At 42.7% G+C, this 17,201-nt stretch overlaps 1 long non-coding RNA gene across 5 annotated transcripts in view; it reads right to left on the minus strand.

Annotated features, from left to right (window-relative positions):
* Positions 1-402: 402 nt before the first annotated feature.
* LOC138737341 (uncharacterized) overlaps positions 403-17,201 on the minus strand; it is a 78,302-nt gene continuing 61,503 nt past the window's right edge. For 2 of the 5 annotated variants that reach the window (XR_011340873.1, XR_011340867.1), the window contains one exon: positions 403-2,003. This is a non-coding gene — a long non-coding RNA (uncharacterized lncRNA). Of the gene's footprint in view, positions 2,004-9,432; positions 9,798-16,432; positions 16,512-17,201 lie in introns of those variants that run through there. The other 3 variants (XR_011340874.1, XR_011340865.1, XR_011340868.1) reach the window with 2 other exon arrangements.

A 17,201-nucleotide genomic window follows, 5' to 3' on the forward strand; every position in this document is an offset into this window, starting at 1 on the left:
GGGGGGGGAGGAGGTTAATTGATGGAAATATTTGGAGAAAAAATAGGATTAGTGTAGGATCAGTATAAATGGGTTCATGATGGTTGATGTGGAATTAATGAACAGAAGGATCTGTTTCCATGTTTTGTGACTGCAGTTACTTGGTATTTTATATATTCAGTCAGCAGATGTCAGTAAAAGCTAGGTCTTAAATTTCTCAAGATAGAATTCAATGAAACACCAGAGGGAGCCTCTCTCCACACAGTCTTTTAGGAAACAACTTTTAAAAATCATTGTCAAGTGGTTTGACTTACTGGTATTGGCGAGGTGACATTTTTCTCCACTGTGGAAAGTTAAGTGAACAATTTAACATTTTTAATTTATTTTTTTCCTGGAATATGTACATCATGAGCAGGGCTAATGTTTATTACAGTACACGAAGTACAAGAGAAACAGCAAGTCCTGCAACACATCACAGGAAGTAAAAGGCAGTCAATATTTCAGGCCTGAACTCATCACCAGAAAGGCCTGATGAATGAAGGTGGGGGGAGATGAGGGTAAACTGTGTTTGGTCTCACCCACGTGGATGAGGCCAAGTGAATGCCTCATTTGAAGGACGAGTTCAAGATCTGAAGAGATGCAAATGAACTAAGCACAGTGCAGTTGTCAGTTATTCCCATTAACTCATCTAAATCCATCAGCATAATTCGCTACTCTCTTCTTCTTCCCCTTGACTGCAACAACCTCCAGGACCTTCAAACCCTCCTGCTTATAAAATTATGAGAGACATTGATAAAGACCATCATAAATGGGGTGAAGTGGTATGTGAACAGCATCATACCAGAGGAACACATGAGTACAGTGTTGAAAATCATTTGGCACATACACTGCAGGTGACACCTGGCGCGTAGGAGTATGTCAGAATAATTTCATTTTTTTCCCCAAAGATGATCAACATAGCTAATTGGATCATAGAGCGTTGTGCTTGGACTCAGATTCATGAACTTGCCTGGCAAGGTTAACTTAGTGTGAATACAGGTAGTGCCCAGAAGATCAGTAAGAGCTTGGAACAATGCCAACTCAAACTGAGATTCTCAATCCGTTGTAATAGTGACTGGAACACCGAAAGATGGAATCCAACAGTCCACGAAAGCTCTAGTGACCGTCCCCACAGAGATGCCAGTGATAGGAATGGCCTCCTGCCACCTGGTAGTTTGGCCTTCACATGTGAGCAGATAAGTATATCCGCAAGAAGGTGGAACTGGGCCTACCAAGTCTATGTGCATATATGGGAAACTTGAATCTGGAACAACAAAATCTCCCATCTTGGATTTCATGTGTCTCGAGACTTTTGAGCGTTGACGTGGCAAGCACATCCCTGCATATAATCCAACATCCCATTTAACATGAGGCCAGGTAAAATGTTCCATCACTAGTTTAATTGATGCTCTTCTACCAGGATGCGATAGATTGTGAAGAGACTCAAAAATCTCCTGCCTCACAGCCGCCAGCACAAAAGGCCTAGGGCTTCCTGTTGGAAAAAAACAGACTAACTTTTTACCCGATTCAACTAGGGTCACATCTTGAAGATGGAGGCCAGAGTTGATCTGGTGATACCGGATGAGATCAGGATCGGTGGGCTGTGCATGAGCCATGGTGGTAATTGTATGTAAGGTGCCAATGTCGCACCTGTACAGGGTGTGGGCAACAGCATTCATTTTTTTCTCAGATGTCCGATGAAAATTGTAGGATGAAGTCCAAGTGCTGAATCTCTTTGGGCGAGCAGAGAAGTGTACTTTTAATCGCAGTATGTGTAAGAGACTGGTGGTCTGTATAAATGGGGAAAGGGCGACCATCTAATAAAAACGCAGAAATGTTTCACTGCGAGGTAGATGGCCAAGTTCTCAACCAAACATACTATACTTTGCCTGAGTCGGTGACAGCTTGGCTGAAAAACACCAGCGGTTCCAATTGCTCATGGATTCATTGTTCTAACGCTGCTCCCACTGCATTGACAGATGCATCTGTGGTAAGAGAGAGCAAGGCATTAGGCTTTTGATGTACAAGCATTGTGGCATTCACAAGTCCAGTCTTCACATTATTGAAAGCACGCACAGCATCATCTCCCAAAGTTAATTGTCTTTTGGACACGGACATTTCGGATCCTTTTAGTAATTCAGATGATGCTGCTGCTTTTGGAAAGAATTGGCGATAAAATGCCTAAAAAAATGTCACAACTGGCCAAACTTAATGGGTGTGTGAAATTCTCGAATCTCTTGCACTTTCGATTCATTGGGTAAAATACCCAAAAATATAAGATCAGCAGTGCCAAAAACTCATTTACTGGGATTGATCATAATACCAAACTCAGCAAGCCTCTGAAACAATGAGATGAGGTGGCACTTGTGCTCCTTTTCATCCACACTTGCGACCAGAATATCATCCATGTAAACAAACACAAAATCGAGGCTGACGAGTACTGGTCCATAAACCACTGGAATGTCGGAGCTGTGTTCCATGCACTAAATGGCATTCGCACAAACTTAAACGTGTCGAAAGGGGTAATTACTGTCATCTTCATGACATCAGAAGGCTCAACTGGAATCTGATAGTAAGCACGTACTAGATGTCATGTTTGCTGTGGAGGTTTGCTGAGAAGTATTGTAAATTAAGGATGTTGTATTGGTCAGGCACAGTAGAATTGTTTAGGGCACGATAATCACTACATGGCTGCCAATCCCCAGGAGGTTTTTTTGGAACCATACGCAACGTTGAAGCCCAGCAGCTGTCAGATCTGTGGACAATGCCCAACTCTTGCATGTGGTTGAATTCCGATTTCACAATTTTAAGATGGTCCGGGGTTAATCTATGAGCCTGCGCTACCACCGGAGAACCTCGAATCACTATATGGTGGGTTACTGTATGTTTAACATCTGTCTGATGATACGGACACTTGAGCAAGGCTCGGAAAGGGGAGGAGCCAGATTGGAAGCTCGTCAGGCGGCTGATGACATTGGAAGGATGACAAATACAGCTCACTTGCATCCAAGAGCTGCGGTCCACGACACAGATATTTTTTCAAATCCACCAACCAAGATACATGTGACAAGAGATCTGCTCCCAAAATGGAATTTGCCATGTTTGCAACTGTGAAAACCCACCGAAAAGGCTTTTTGAGGCCAAAATCCAATGTGAGTGACCTCTGGCCGTATGTTTGAATATGTGAATCATTCACAGCTGAAAGAACAAGACATATTGGGGTGTCTGTGTTTCTCCATGGTTGGAGAGACCACAGATTCTCTGCACCAGAATCTATAAGAAATGGAACACCCAAGAGATGGTCTTTGAGGAAAAGACAGTGGCTGATGTGCCCATGGGCAGCAGTTTCCTCTACTGCCAGCCCTGGTCATTTCTCAGCTGCCATTTGTAAAAGTTGCAAGGTGGCTGTCAGGACCAGGCAGCAGCACCAAATCTTCGATTCTTACAACAAATTGTCACCTCCCCCACATCCTTGACCACTATGATTCCAACCTGGTCGACAGAAGGAATTTCATTGCATGCCCAAAGCCTGGAACTGTAGTCAGTGCTGCTATTTGCTGCTTCAACTCCGTTACCTTCCATTGATATGGTGCTGGTGCTAGCTTCCTTTAAGAAGGTGCTGACGCTACTTTCAATTGATAAGGTGTTGGAACTTCACAAGGTGCAGTAAGCAGTTGTTCCAGTTCCATTTGCTCCTGTTGACTAGGGAAAGAAGCTAATTCTTCTATCTTCATTGCGGATGTCGTGGACAGAACAAAGTCGGCATGATCCACCAACTGATCAAGTGTGGTCATTCAAAAGACACTCACCAAATGCTCTTGAATATGATGATGTAAACATTGAAGGAACCTGTTTCTGAAAATCGCTTTTGACAGGGTCTGTTCCAGATAGCCTAAGCTAACTCTTCAACATCTGTGACGGTTGCCTAATGCCTAGGCTGGCATCAGCTCGTAATTGGGCAATGTGAGTCTCTCTAGATGGCTGAGTATGCTACAGAATAGCTGCCTTAAGCATGTTGTATGGGAAATTACCATCTGGATCCACTAAGACACTTAGACACCCTTCACTTCACAAGCAATCTGCTCTGGAAGTACTTCATCTTTTGACTCATCATACTGCGGGCAGAGAAGCACGCTTCGAGGATCATGAACCATGCTGGTGCATTATTAATAAAAAGGTGGGGATCTTTATTTTTACCTCCCCAAGTGCTCCTGTAAAGGGTTTATCCTCATCACTGCAGAAGACCACCTCCAAAAGAGTCAGTGTGGCTTCAGAGCCAACAGGAGCACCATCAACATGGACAAGAGAGTCTGGGAACAACAAGCATCTGAAGAAAGGCACAAAGATCAGCGTGTACAGAGTCATTGTACTGACCATCCTCCTGTATGACTCCAAGTTGTGGGTCACCTACCATCACCATCTACAACTCCTTGAGCGTTTCCACTAAAGCTGCCTCAGCACCATCCTTAACATCCACTGGAGTGACTTCATCATCAACATTGAAGTCCTCGAACAGGCAGAGGTTACCAGCATCGAGACCCTGCTGTTGAAGACGCAGCTACACTGGGCAAGGCACATCTCTAGGATGGAGGATCATGGCCTGCCCAAGATAGCGCTGAATGGAAAACTCTCCAGTGGCACTGTGACAGAGAGGCTCCGAAAAAGAGGCACAAGGACTCTCTGAAGAAATCCATTGGTGCCTTTAACATTGACCATCACCAGTGGCCTGCTCACTGATCTGATCGCGTGGCCTAGTGACACACTATTCACCAGTCTGTCTCCTCCTTCAAGAACACACGCAGGGCTGGCCTTGAGGACAAAAGGAGAGGGACGAAGAACCGTGACACAGTAGTGCCAAACCCAGAACAAAATTTTCCTTGCAGCCATTATGGCTGGGCATGTCTGTCCCACCTTGGCCTTGTCAGCGACCAGCGAACTTGCAGCAGATGTGAACAGCCCCCTTCCTAAATCTTTGTTCATGAAGCTAAGCCATAAGATCCATTTTAAATTAGAAGATACTGTGAACTCACAGGTTCACCACTTGTAATGGCACTGATTTACCACATTTTACAAACAAATAAGGAATACCCTCACTCATTTCTTTCAGCTCACCATGAAGTCGACTTTCTTTCATTATTCACTAGACACAACATTGCATTCTTCAACTCCCCAGACACCACCTAGCTGAGCTCCTGTGACCTTCTCATTGGCTCACTGCCACACAGGTGATCCTGACACTCTCACTCTCTCTCCTCCTCCTGCATCTGAGATTCATCACCTGCATACTGACAATTAACACAACCTGCACATGCCTGATATTACTCCCGTGTGCCACATCTCTTATATCATCAGCGGCAATTGGCACCACTCCCAACAAAGTTAAGTACATGACTGTGACAACAGGATTTTTCTCCCAGAGAAAAATGTAACCTACCAGAGGACATGCCATGAAGGTAAGGGAGGGGGATGGTTAATTTAAAGTAGATGTTCTGGGAACAGGGAGTGGTGGGTGCCAGGATTAGGGGTGAAAGCAAATACACAGTAGCATTTAAAAGGCTCCAGATAGACACATGCTGGAAATGGAGGGATATGGATCTTGTGCAAGCAGCAGAGTTTTAGATTAACAGATAGTTCAGAAGGGATACATGGGCCAAATGTTCTCCTCCTGTGCTGTACTGTTCTATGTTCTATATGTGTTCTAACCACTGAACCTCCAGATTCAAAGACGGTTTCTTTCCTGTTGTTAACACAATTAAGTGGAAATTTTATTGGTAAAAGATGGCACCATTCTCTGTTTTAACTGTACTTTCTCTTTTGCCGGCACTTTGTATTATAACCTCTGCACTCTTTGACTTACTGTAACATTACACCTGGACATTTACTTTATTATTGAACTGCTGGAATATGGCAGTTAAGTATGCACCTTGAGAGCTTCTCACTGTATCTCAGGACAGCAATGGAGAAGGTTAGTACTTTCAACTTCCTGGGTGTCCACACATTGTAGGACATCTTCTGAAGACAGCACATCAAGGGAACCACAAAGAAGGCACATCAGCGCCTCTACTTTCTAAGGATTCCGAGAAGATTTGGCACACCATCGAATACTCTATCAAACTTCTACAGATGCACTGAGGAAAGTTTACTGGCTGGGTGATCCTCATCACCCAGGTCACCTCACTGCTCCCATCAGCCAGAAAGTACAGTTGCCTTCTAGGTTCAAGAACAGTTTTTTTGCAACAGTAGCCAGACTTTTGAACTTCCCTTATGACTCCAACCCTAACAATAAACTGCTCCAGGAACACCAAAAGATCTGTCTGCAAAACCGACGTATCACTTTTATTCTTGCACTAACTGCAACTGTGAATATTTATCTATCTATTCTTTTATACTTGTTATCTCTTTTTCAGTCCGGCTTATTGTGAGAATTTAATTAATTCTATTGTACATTGCAATTATGCGTATGAAAATAAGCTCTCATCATGTGAGAATGAACCATTCAATTCAATAAAATGATTGTTGTGGGATAGGTTTTTATAGGTTGGCACAACATGTCTGAATGGTCTGTACTGTGCTATACTATTCTTTGTGTACTGTAAACAATTCACCAAAATTTCCTTCCCACGAGAGTGACTCTCATACATTCTTTGGACAATATAGCCCCTCCTCACTTTCTGAGTGTGTTTTTAACTGACAACAATGATCTCCAGTTACTCTTCCTCAAGGGATTTGGTTCCCAAATTATTGAGCAGTTTAGAAAAATATCTTTGATAATTAAAGAATACATTGCACTTGGCTGGAATGAAAAACCCCACTTCCACTTAAGGTCAGCGAGCTGCAGATGTAAGGACCGGTGTTATCTCCTGAGTGTTCAATCCTCAGCAATGGGTGTTGACAATTCAATGGTATATCCCATGTGCTGATCCCAGTGGGCCTAGGCTATCAGGGATTTAACAATCTGGCTTTTATCAAGGAGTTGGTCTTTGTAAAGACAGATGTCAACAAATTGCCTCATGTTTATTGTGATTGAATGGATATTTTCTCCAGCCATAGTATTCTTCAGTCATTGATGTAAGTAGATGTGGCAGATTGATAGTAAAATGTAAAGGAAAGCTGGTGAACACATCAAGGATATTCACAAGTAACTGATAAGCCTGGTTCAAGTTCAAATTTATTATCATCCTGCATTACATATACAACCAGGTGAAACATGTTTCTCTGGATCTCTCTCTCTCTCTTTCTCACACACACACAGAAAAAAACATTTCTCATGCAGCATGTAATAATCAGATACATACATAAAATATAATATTAAATCAATATGTAGAAATGTGTATAATTGTTGGCCTCCAGGTAATTGTACTGTCAGAGATAAGTTCAGACCTTAATGCTAAGAATTTCTACAGAGGTTGCATTAATCTCCAGGCTGTTAACTACATCGCAGCCCAAAGTTCTTAACAAGGAAATCCATTTGGATCTTTCAACAATCTTCTCCTGTAGTTTTGCTAGGAGATTGGAAGCTTTCCCAATGCATCATTAATTGTTCCAGTTCATAACTTTACCATCTAATGAATTGTCTTTGCTCATTAACAGACACAGTGCAATTAGTAGAAAAGTTGCAATTATTTGACTGAGAAGGGCAATACTGAGGGAATGTGTGGCATCTTGAGCTGAATTCTCTACTGGTCTATGTTACAAGATGCTGACTATCATCAAGAAGGTATAGGAGTATCAAATCAGGACTACCCTGCTAGGAAACAGCTTCTTCGCACTCCCTGTGAAGGTGATAAACAGTATCCTGTATTTTTGGGTCTCTCCTATTTAAGAATAGTGGAGGAAATTTTAGGGAAGACATTGGAGGTACGCTTTTCTATTCAGAGAGTGCTAGGTACCCGGAATGCAATGCTGGGGTTGATGATGGTTGAGGATGCTGCAATGGAGATATTTAGAAGACTCAGGTTGGCAGATTTCAGATTTATTGTCAGTGCAACATGACATCGCATATAACCCTGAGATTCTTTTTCTTGTGGGTGCAGCAGAATTACCACTTATTTGTAGAGCAAATAAAATATACACCACATATACATGTAAGCAAATAAAGAAATGTAAACAAACTGACTTACAATACAAATAGAAAAAAAATCAAAGTAAAACTCCTTAAATGAGACCTTGATTGAGTTTGTTGTTGAGGACTCTGATGGTGGAGGGGGAGCAGCTGTTCCTGGTGTGAGTCTTGTGGCACCTCGACCTCTCTCCTGATGATAGCAATGAGAACAGAGCATTTGCTGGAAGATGTGGATCCTTGATGATTGCTGCTGCTCTCTGACAGAACCCTTGCAGATATTCTTGATGGTGGGGAGGATTTTGCTTGTGATGTCCTAGGCTGTGTTCACCACCTTTTTCAGGGCTTTTCACTCAGGGGTATTCATGTCCCCATACCAGACCATGATGCAGCTGGCCAGCACACCTTCCACTACACATCTGTAGAAATTTGCATGGGTTTCTGATGTCATACCAAACCTCTGCAAACTCCTGAGAAAGTAGAGATGCTGATGTGCTTTCTTCTCAATTCCATTAGGAAAGAGACTCCCAAGGACTTATATTTGATCAACCTCTCCACCTCTGATCCTTGGTTTTGGTGACACTGAGTTCAAGGTTGTTGTTGGTGCACCATTCAGCCAAGTTTTCAATCTCCCTCCTGTATGCTGACTCATTGCCCATTTTTATACAACTCACTACCGTGGAATCGTCAGCACATGGATGTAATAAAAATCGAGGTTATGGGTTGTGAGGAAGGGAAGGGTTAGATTGATGTGGAGCAGGTTGACACGGCATTTTGAGTCAAAGACCTTGTGCTCTGCTGCACTGTTTTATGTTCTAATATTTCTTCTAATTCAGGGATATTGAGACTTAAATAATTTTTTAAAACAAGAAACAACATAAGAACAGATTAAATACAATGCAACATGCTAATAAATAATAAAACATTAAGACAAAGTAAAATTGCTCACTTAGAATGACTTACAGAGATAGACCATAGAACATACAGCATTTGGGGCAGCACAGTCTCGTGGTTCTGAATGTCCTGTTGCTGAGCTGTATGTCTAAATTTAAATTTTAAAATTTCATAGAACAGTTCAGCACAGGAACAGGCCATTCATCCACATGTCTATGCTGAGCAATGTACCTAATTTAGATTAAAACTTTGGTGCATGGACATGACCCATTTTCCTCCATTCCTTGTAGATTCATGTGCCTACCTAGGCACCTCTTAAACGATGTCTTAATCTGCTTCCAACTCTATGCCTGGCCAGCGCCTTTAAAAACATTTCCCATACATTTCAAATACATGACATCTTTACCCTGGTTGAAAGCTTCTGACTCTCATAATTTTATAAATGTCTTTCAAATCACCCCTCAGACTATGGCACTTTAGAGAAAACAAACTATGTTTGGCTGCCTTGTCATTTTATATCTCATACCCTTTCATCCAGTCAACATCCTGGCTAACCTGAAGATCTTTCCAAAGCCTACACATCCTTCCTGTATGGGATGACCAAAATTGCCCCGAATGTTCTTCAGTGTGGCCTAACCAAAGTTTATATGGATGGCAAACCTGGAGTTGTTGCTCATTTGTCAGTAACTCAGCCATAAATGGTGAGGAACAGAATGTGAGACCTTCTCTCCAGTGCATCAATTCTTGCTGCTGGGTTCAGTGGTGCTTGGGGTAGGTGCTGGCAACTGAACCTCTGCTTGCCCAGTAGTCTCCACATCTGCTGGTCCTTCGAAAAGATGGGAAGTTGTGAGAATTACATTAAATTTAGACATATGCTATGGTAACAGGCCCTTCTGGTCCAAGAGTTCCTGCTTCTCGACTGCCCTAATTAACCTACAACTCATATACGTTTTAAAGGGTGGGTGGAAACAGGAGCGCCTGGCGGAAACCCACGCAGACATGGGGAGAATGTACAAACTCCTTACAGACAGCCCCAGATTCAAACCCTGGTCACTGGCGCTGTTACAGAATTGTGCTAACCGCTATGCTAACTGTGCCATTAAGAAGCTGAGAGCTAGTGGGCTAATGCACTAAATGCTGGAGAACTCAGTGGGTCAGATAGCACATGTGGAGGGAGCAAAAGAGTTAACATTTCAGGTTGAAGCCACTTTGGAATTGGGAAAGATAAAGACAAGCTATGGATAGTTCTCCATAACGCTGTCCTCTGTTATGGATAGTTCTCCACTCTCTGCCCTCCCTCCCTATCTGTGGTCTCCTGTATGCATCTTCCCTGAGCACAAGGAAGTCTTACACACTCAGTGATGAATTCTCCAATTTCAGGCAACTTGCTATATAAAATTTGCTGTTTGACCTGCCGAGTTTCTACAGTATTGTGATTTTACTATTTAACTTGCTTCCTCTGTCTGTCTCAGTACTGGCCCTTTCTGCTGAATGTCATTCATCTGTGATACTGCAGCAAAGAGGACTTGTGACTCTTAAGGACTGAGAGGATTGGTAAGAACATCTCCTCCACTATCTCCATTAGTACCAGAACACCACAGGGTTGCATTCTTAGTCCCCTGCTCTACTCACTATACACCTATGACTGTGTGGCTCCATACAACAATAACACCTTCTACATATCTGCTTACGATACCATGGTAATGAGTTGTTTCAAAGGGGGAAATAGGTCAGAATACAGGAAAGAGATTGAAAACTTAGCTCAGTTGAGTACTAGCAACAACCTCGCACTCAATAGTCTTTAGGAATGAAAAACCAGAGGCGTATGATCTAGTGATCATTGGGGGAAATCAGAGGTGGAGAGGGTGAGCAAATTTAAAATCCTGGGACTTGCTATCTCAGAGGATCTTACGTGGACCCAACATACTAAGGAAATCATGAAGAAAGCACGTCAGCACCTGTACTTCAGGAGTTTGAGGAGACATCAGAAAATTTGGCAAACTTCTACAGATGTGTAGAAGTTTCTACAGAAAGTGCACTGACTGGCTGTACTACAGCCTGGTGTGGGGGCCCCAATACCTCTGGGCGTAAAGCCCAGTAAAGGGTAGTGGAGACAATCCAGTATATCACAGACGAAACCCTCCCCGAACATGGAATGCTACTGTTGTAGAGCAGGAGCAATCATCAAGGAACAGCTGCTCCCCCTCCGCCATCAGACTCCTCAACAACAAACTCAATCAGGGACTCATTTAAGGAGTCTTACTTTGCACATTGAATATTTATTTTCTGTATTACACAATCAGTTTGTTTACATTTCTTTATTTGTTTATATTTCTCTCTTTTGAACATGTATTTTTTTCTTGAGTACAGTTTTTTGCACTACTGAGAAAGAAATTCAGCCTTGCCTGTAGGAGAAGGAATCTCAGGGTTGTATGTGATGTCAAGCTTGTACTCTGACAATAAATATGAATTTTGACCTTCTTGATGCAGGGTCTCAACCCAAAATGTTGAATATACCTTTGCCTCCACAGATGCTGACTAACTCAGTGAGTGCCCCCTGAAGTGTGTTTATGCTCCAGATTACAGCTTCTGAGGTGCCTTGTGTCATGCTTGGTGACATGACCTCAGTTCTTCTCTCTTCATTGGCACATGTGCAACATATTGTGCCTCCTTGACTGTATTGAAACCCCTAACTCCCCCATTAACCTCTTTGATCTGAGGGCCCACCTGACCTATCCTCAGGGCATTTCTAACCTTACCTTTTCATAAATATTCTCTATGTCCTATTCATTACCACCTCAACTTTAAACTAACCCATTTTCTCTTTCCAGATTTATTGTTAAAGTGTATAATGACATCACACACAACCCTGAAATTCTTTTTCCTGTGGGGGTGAGGCAGAATGACCACTTCTTGGCAGTGCCAAAAACTGTAGTCAACGTACACATGTAAAAAAAATTTTAAAAGTGTAATGTAGAGAGAAGAAAATCAATAATGTGCTAAAGTAAGAGACCTTAAATGAGTCCCTGATTGAGTTTGTTGTGGAGGAGTCTGAAGGTGGAGGGGTAGCAGCTGTTACTGAACTTAGTGGTGCAAGTCTTTTGGCACCTATACCTCTTTCCCGACGGCAGCAGCGAGAACAGAGCACGTGTTGGGTGTGTGGATCCCTGATGATTTCTGCTGCTCTCCAAAGGCAGAGTTCCCAGTAGATGTTCTCGATGATGAAGAGAGTTTTTCGTGCATTTTCCTTGGCTGTGTCCATCACATTTTGCAGGGCTTTATGCTCGAGAGTATTGGTATCCCATGATGTAGCCTATCAGTACACTTTCCACCACACATCTATAGAAATTTGCCAGGGTTTCCAATGTCATACCAAACTTCCTCAAACTCCCGTGGAAGTAAAGGCATTGATGTGCTTTCTTCACGATGCCATTGGTGTGTTGGGTCCAGGAAAGATCCTCCAAGATAGTGGCTCCCAAGAACCTAAATTTGCTCACCCTCTCCACCTCTGATCCCCCAATGATCACTGGATGGTAAACCTCTGTTTTTCCCTTCCTGAAGTCAACCATCATACCCCTTCTTTTCGTGACATTAAGTGCGAGGATGTTGTTGGTGCACCATTCAGCCAAGTTCTAATGAAGGGTCTTCAACCTGAAACATTAATTCTCTTTCTCCACTGAGTCCCCTTAACAGGCTGTGTTTCTAGCGTATTCCTCTTTATCTGCTCTTTGTCTCTTTGAATCCTGAGCACTGGAACTCTCCGAACCTCTCTGCTCCGTTCACCTTTCATTAGATCAGTTGGCCAAAGAGGAGATAATACTCTGGTCACCTATACTAACATTACCCTGTTTGCCTTGAGGTGTGAAGTAGCTTGAGGGCTTTATTAATTTAAAGATGCTCCATCAATGCAGATAGTTCTTGCTGATAAAAGATGAAAGGAATATGATGAAGAAACAATATAAAAGGTTTTAAAACATCGCAAAGGATGTCATTTAAGTAGTGCCTTTCTCATTCCTCCACAGTGTTTTGAAAAACACTTCATGGCCGCTGAAAAAAAAGAATCAACATTGGAAGCATGGTAGTTGATTTATGCAGAGCAACCTCCCATGAACAACTCAGTGAGAATAACCAAGAAGAAAATAATGTGAATTGTGGGATGAATTTTGACCATTGGAGAACTTGATAACTTTGAACAAGAGAGTTACAGAGAGATAAAGCATACAAACAAGACCTTCAGCCACTGAGACCGTGCTGACCATCATGCAATAATCCTACGCTAATCTCATTTTTCCCTCCCCACATCCTCATCAACTGCTCCCAGATTCTACCCCTCACCTATGCACCCAGGACATTTTTACAGTGGGCCCAATTAACCTGCCAATCCTCATGTCTTTGTGATGTGGGAGGAAGTGAGAGCACCCAAAGGAAGCCCATGCAGTCACAGGGAGAGCTTGCAAACTCCACAAAGACAGCAGTAGAGATCAGGTTTAAAATGGGTCATTAGAGCTGTGAGGGAGTCTGCACCACTGTGACACCCTAAAATACTGCATCAGGGTCTTTGATATCCATTTGAACAATCAGAGGGTTTTTGGTTTGGAAACCCTCTTTACAAGTGACAAGTGTGCCCCAAGTCCTGAACTGCAGTGTTCACCCAGAGTTTGGTGTTCAAGTCTCTTGACGGGACTTCAATTCAGAGTGTTCTGATTCAGAGACCCCCAGTGAGCTCCGATACTTGGCCTTCTAAGACTTAGTTATTTGGGTTTTTTTCCCAGTCTCGCTCTGATGATTTTCAAAGCAATGCACAAGCAACGATAAAGATATTGAAAGCCAAAATGACTGACTGCGCTCTCAACCCTGACAGCAATTCTTGGAACCACGGTCTATGCCCTGGATAATTTCAAAGCAGGTAGGTAATGAAGAAAAGTTAGAAGAGCTTTGTCATTGCACATGTAACTGGCAGGTCATGATGTTAAACAAGTTCTGTTCAGGGCTGTAATTTCACTTAAAAAGGCGGGGGCAGAGTGATTAGAAATGGACTCCTTGATCTCAGAGAGATGATCAAGGTAATGATAAAATTTCAAACAATTTTTCTCATCAAAGGGTTTCCTGTTTTAGTTGTAATCTTCTCTGAAGGTACCCTTTGTTACCAGTTGTCCTGTTCACTTGCCTAGAAATTCCTTGCGACTGAGCGAGTGGGGCCACTTAGGGAAAGGTTGAGATGAGCGGCACAAGTTTATGGAGGATGTTAGCTAGTGAGGTGCCCTTGTCACCCACCATTCAATGCCAATTCACCTCCTACCAATCCAATTTAACATGAATAAGTCATTCATCCAAGCCAATTAGAACGGATGAGATGGTTCCAAAGAATGCACTGCAAAAAAACTATAGCTCTTTGTTGTGTGTATTTCATAAATTTCAACAAAGTTGCTTTTAAGGAATATCCAAAATGTTGCACTGAGCGATGAAATGAATGCAGTATCATTTTACACTCCTGGTTTATTTTTGGATCAGACACTTTTTGTAAGTGGCTGATGAGGGCCATAGATTCGTCACTGACTTTTCCCACATTCCCCTCGATCAGAGTAAAACTCGGTGACAGTGATGGTGTGGCAATATCTTTACCATGTGTGACTTGTGTAGGAACGTGGTCTTCTCCTCATCCTTCGAGATGGTGGAGGGGCCCGTGGTGTTTGATTTGACAGATGAGAATGATTTTAACAGTTTAAGATTTGCAGAATGAAGAGCCTCTGCCTCACAGTCCCAGTCATCTGAGTTCAGTCCTGGCTTCTTTGTGGAGTTTGCACATTCTCCCTGTCCCAAAGTTTCCTTTGGGAGCTTCTGTACCTCTCCCTTCCCCATCACATTCCAAAGACATGCAGTTGGTAGATTCAATGGCTGCTCGGGGCATGAATGGGTCATTCCTGTTTATGCTACTGACCCATGACTACATCGCTTGATCCAGCTCCAACAGTGTCATCAAGTTTGTGGATGACTCAACAGTAGTTGGCCTCATCAGCAACAATGATGAGTTGCACTACAGGGAAGAGGTGGAAAATCTCGTGAAATGATGTAAGAGTAAGAACCTGAGTGTCAGTGTGGACAAGACGAAGGAGATGATCTTAGATTTCAGGAGGACCAGGAACGGCCACCTTCCACTACACTTCAACAACTCTGTAATAGGGAGAGTGGAGATCACCAAGTTCACTTAACTAGCGACCTATTGTGGACACTCAATATCTTCTCACTTGTCAAGAAGGCACAACAGCGACTGCACTTCCTGAGAAGATTGACGTGGGCAAGGCTACCAGCCACCATTTTGTCAACCTTCTATAGGAGCTCTATTGAGAGTGTCCTGGCTGAGTGCCTTACAGTGTGGTACAGTTGCTGCAGAGAAATGGATCGGAGGTCAATCCACTGAACCATAAGAGTGGCAGAGAGGACCACTAGGGTCTCCCTTCCCCCATCAATGTGATTTACTGGGATCTTTCTCTGAAGAGAGTGCAAAATCATTGAGGACCCCTTCCACCTTGCTCCAGTCAGGGAAGCGATACAGGAGTATCAAAACCAGCACCACCAGGCTGAGGAACAGATTCTTCCCACGGGCAGTGAGACTGCTGAACGACCAAAGGAACTGCTTACGCTAACCATCCGAGATTATCATATTCATGAAATAATTTAGACATACAACACAGTAACAGGCCATTTCAGCCCACGAGTCTGTGGCGCCCAATTTACACCCAATTAATCTACACCCCCAGTACGTTTTGATTGGTGAGAGGAAACTGGAGCCCCCGGGGAAAACCCACAGAGACATGGGAAGAACATGCAAACTCCTTACAGACAGCATGGGATTTGATCACTGGTCCTGATTGCTGGTGCTGTAACAGCATTGAGCTAACCACTACGCCAACTGTGCCACCTCTTAATTATTTATTTGTATAGATGAAAGACTTTTTCTTGACATGATGTCTGGTTGTGCGTCTGCATGTTTTGCACTGGAGAACGCGGTTTTGTTGGGTGGACTGGTACAATCAGATGACAATAAACTTGACTTGACTTGCTATAAATTGCCCCGAATGTGGTTGTGAATGGTGAAATCTGGACTTGGGAAATCCTGAGAGAGGATAGTGAGTTGCTATGTAAATACACTGCTCTCCATTTTCTCTACTCCTGTAACTGGGCCTATTCCACCCACTCCACCATTTGTTTCAGAGGCTCGTGTTGCAGTTCCTGGTGCACAATGGCCTAGAGATAGATGACTTACAAATTAGATGTCACCCCAAGCACTGCTAATCAGCTAAAGTAAATTATATTCATGTAATTTGACTACCTGATACTAATTACTGAATCATGAAATCATTATTTTCACCAGTAATCCTTTCAACATTTGTGCTTCAGCTTTTTTATAGTTGCCATTTAAGATGTGACTGTAGGTTCAAGTAAAAAGATTTTTGAGACATACCATTAGGAAAAGTTCAGAACTGGCAATGTACTTTTCTGTCTTTTCTGTTGCACCATTTGGAAATAAACTTATAGCATCCTAAAATTTGATTTGTGGAAAGAGTTTTTTTAGAGAAAGCTCTGTGTAAATTGTGAAATTTCCAAAAGGTTAAAATGAAACTTGTACATGTGCAAAGACATTTTAAAAGATTAAGCAACTAAAAATTAGCTTCTCTGGGAATTACATATAAATGCAATCTGTGTTACTAAATGTTAAATTGTATTTTTAAAATATTTATTTACAGCACGGTAGAAGCCAGTTGCAGCCATTGAGATCTGTGCTGCCCAATTACACCCAATGAACCTACCACTGGAGCACCTGGGTAAAGCCCACGCTGACTGTGGGGAGACCACGCAAACTCCTTACAGATAGTGCCAGATTCAAACACGGGTCGCTAGTGCTCTAATAGCATCACGCTAACCACTACACTGACCATACTGTTAAAACTATGGGCACACACAGGAAACTGTGGATGGTGGAACCTGAAGCTGAATACGAACCATTGGAGGAGCTCAGCAGGTCAAAGAACATCAGGGAAAGAAAAAGAATGGTTGATGTTTCAGGTGGGAACTCTTCATCAAGAACGGGGATGTGGAGAAGAGAAGCTAATTTATTTAGTTTGTTTAATTTATCAATTACCATGGCCTGGCTGTCCAGTAACTGACAGTAGGAGCCACTGAAATTGGATTAACTGGATGCCCTGACATTTAATATAGTGCAAAAGATGTT

Source organism: Narcine bancroftii, chromosome 1, assembly GCF_036971445.1.
Source record: "Narcine bancroftii isolate sNarBan1 chromosome 1, sNarBan1.hap1, whole genome shotgun sequence".
NCBI classification, from domain to species: domain Eukaryota; kingdom Metazoa; phylum Chordata; class Chondrichthyes; order Torpediniformes; family Narcinidae; genus Narcine; species Narcine bancroftii.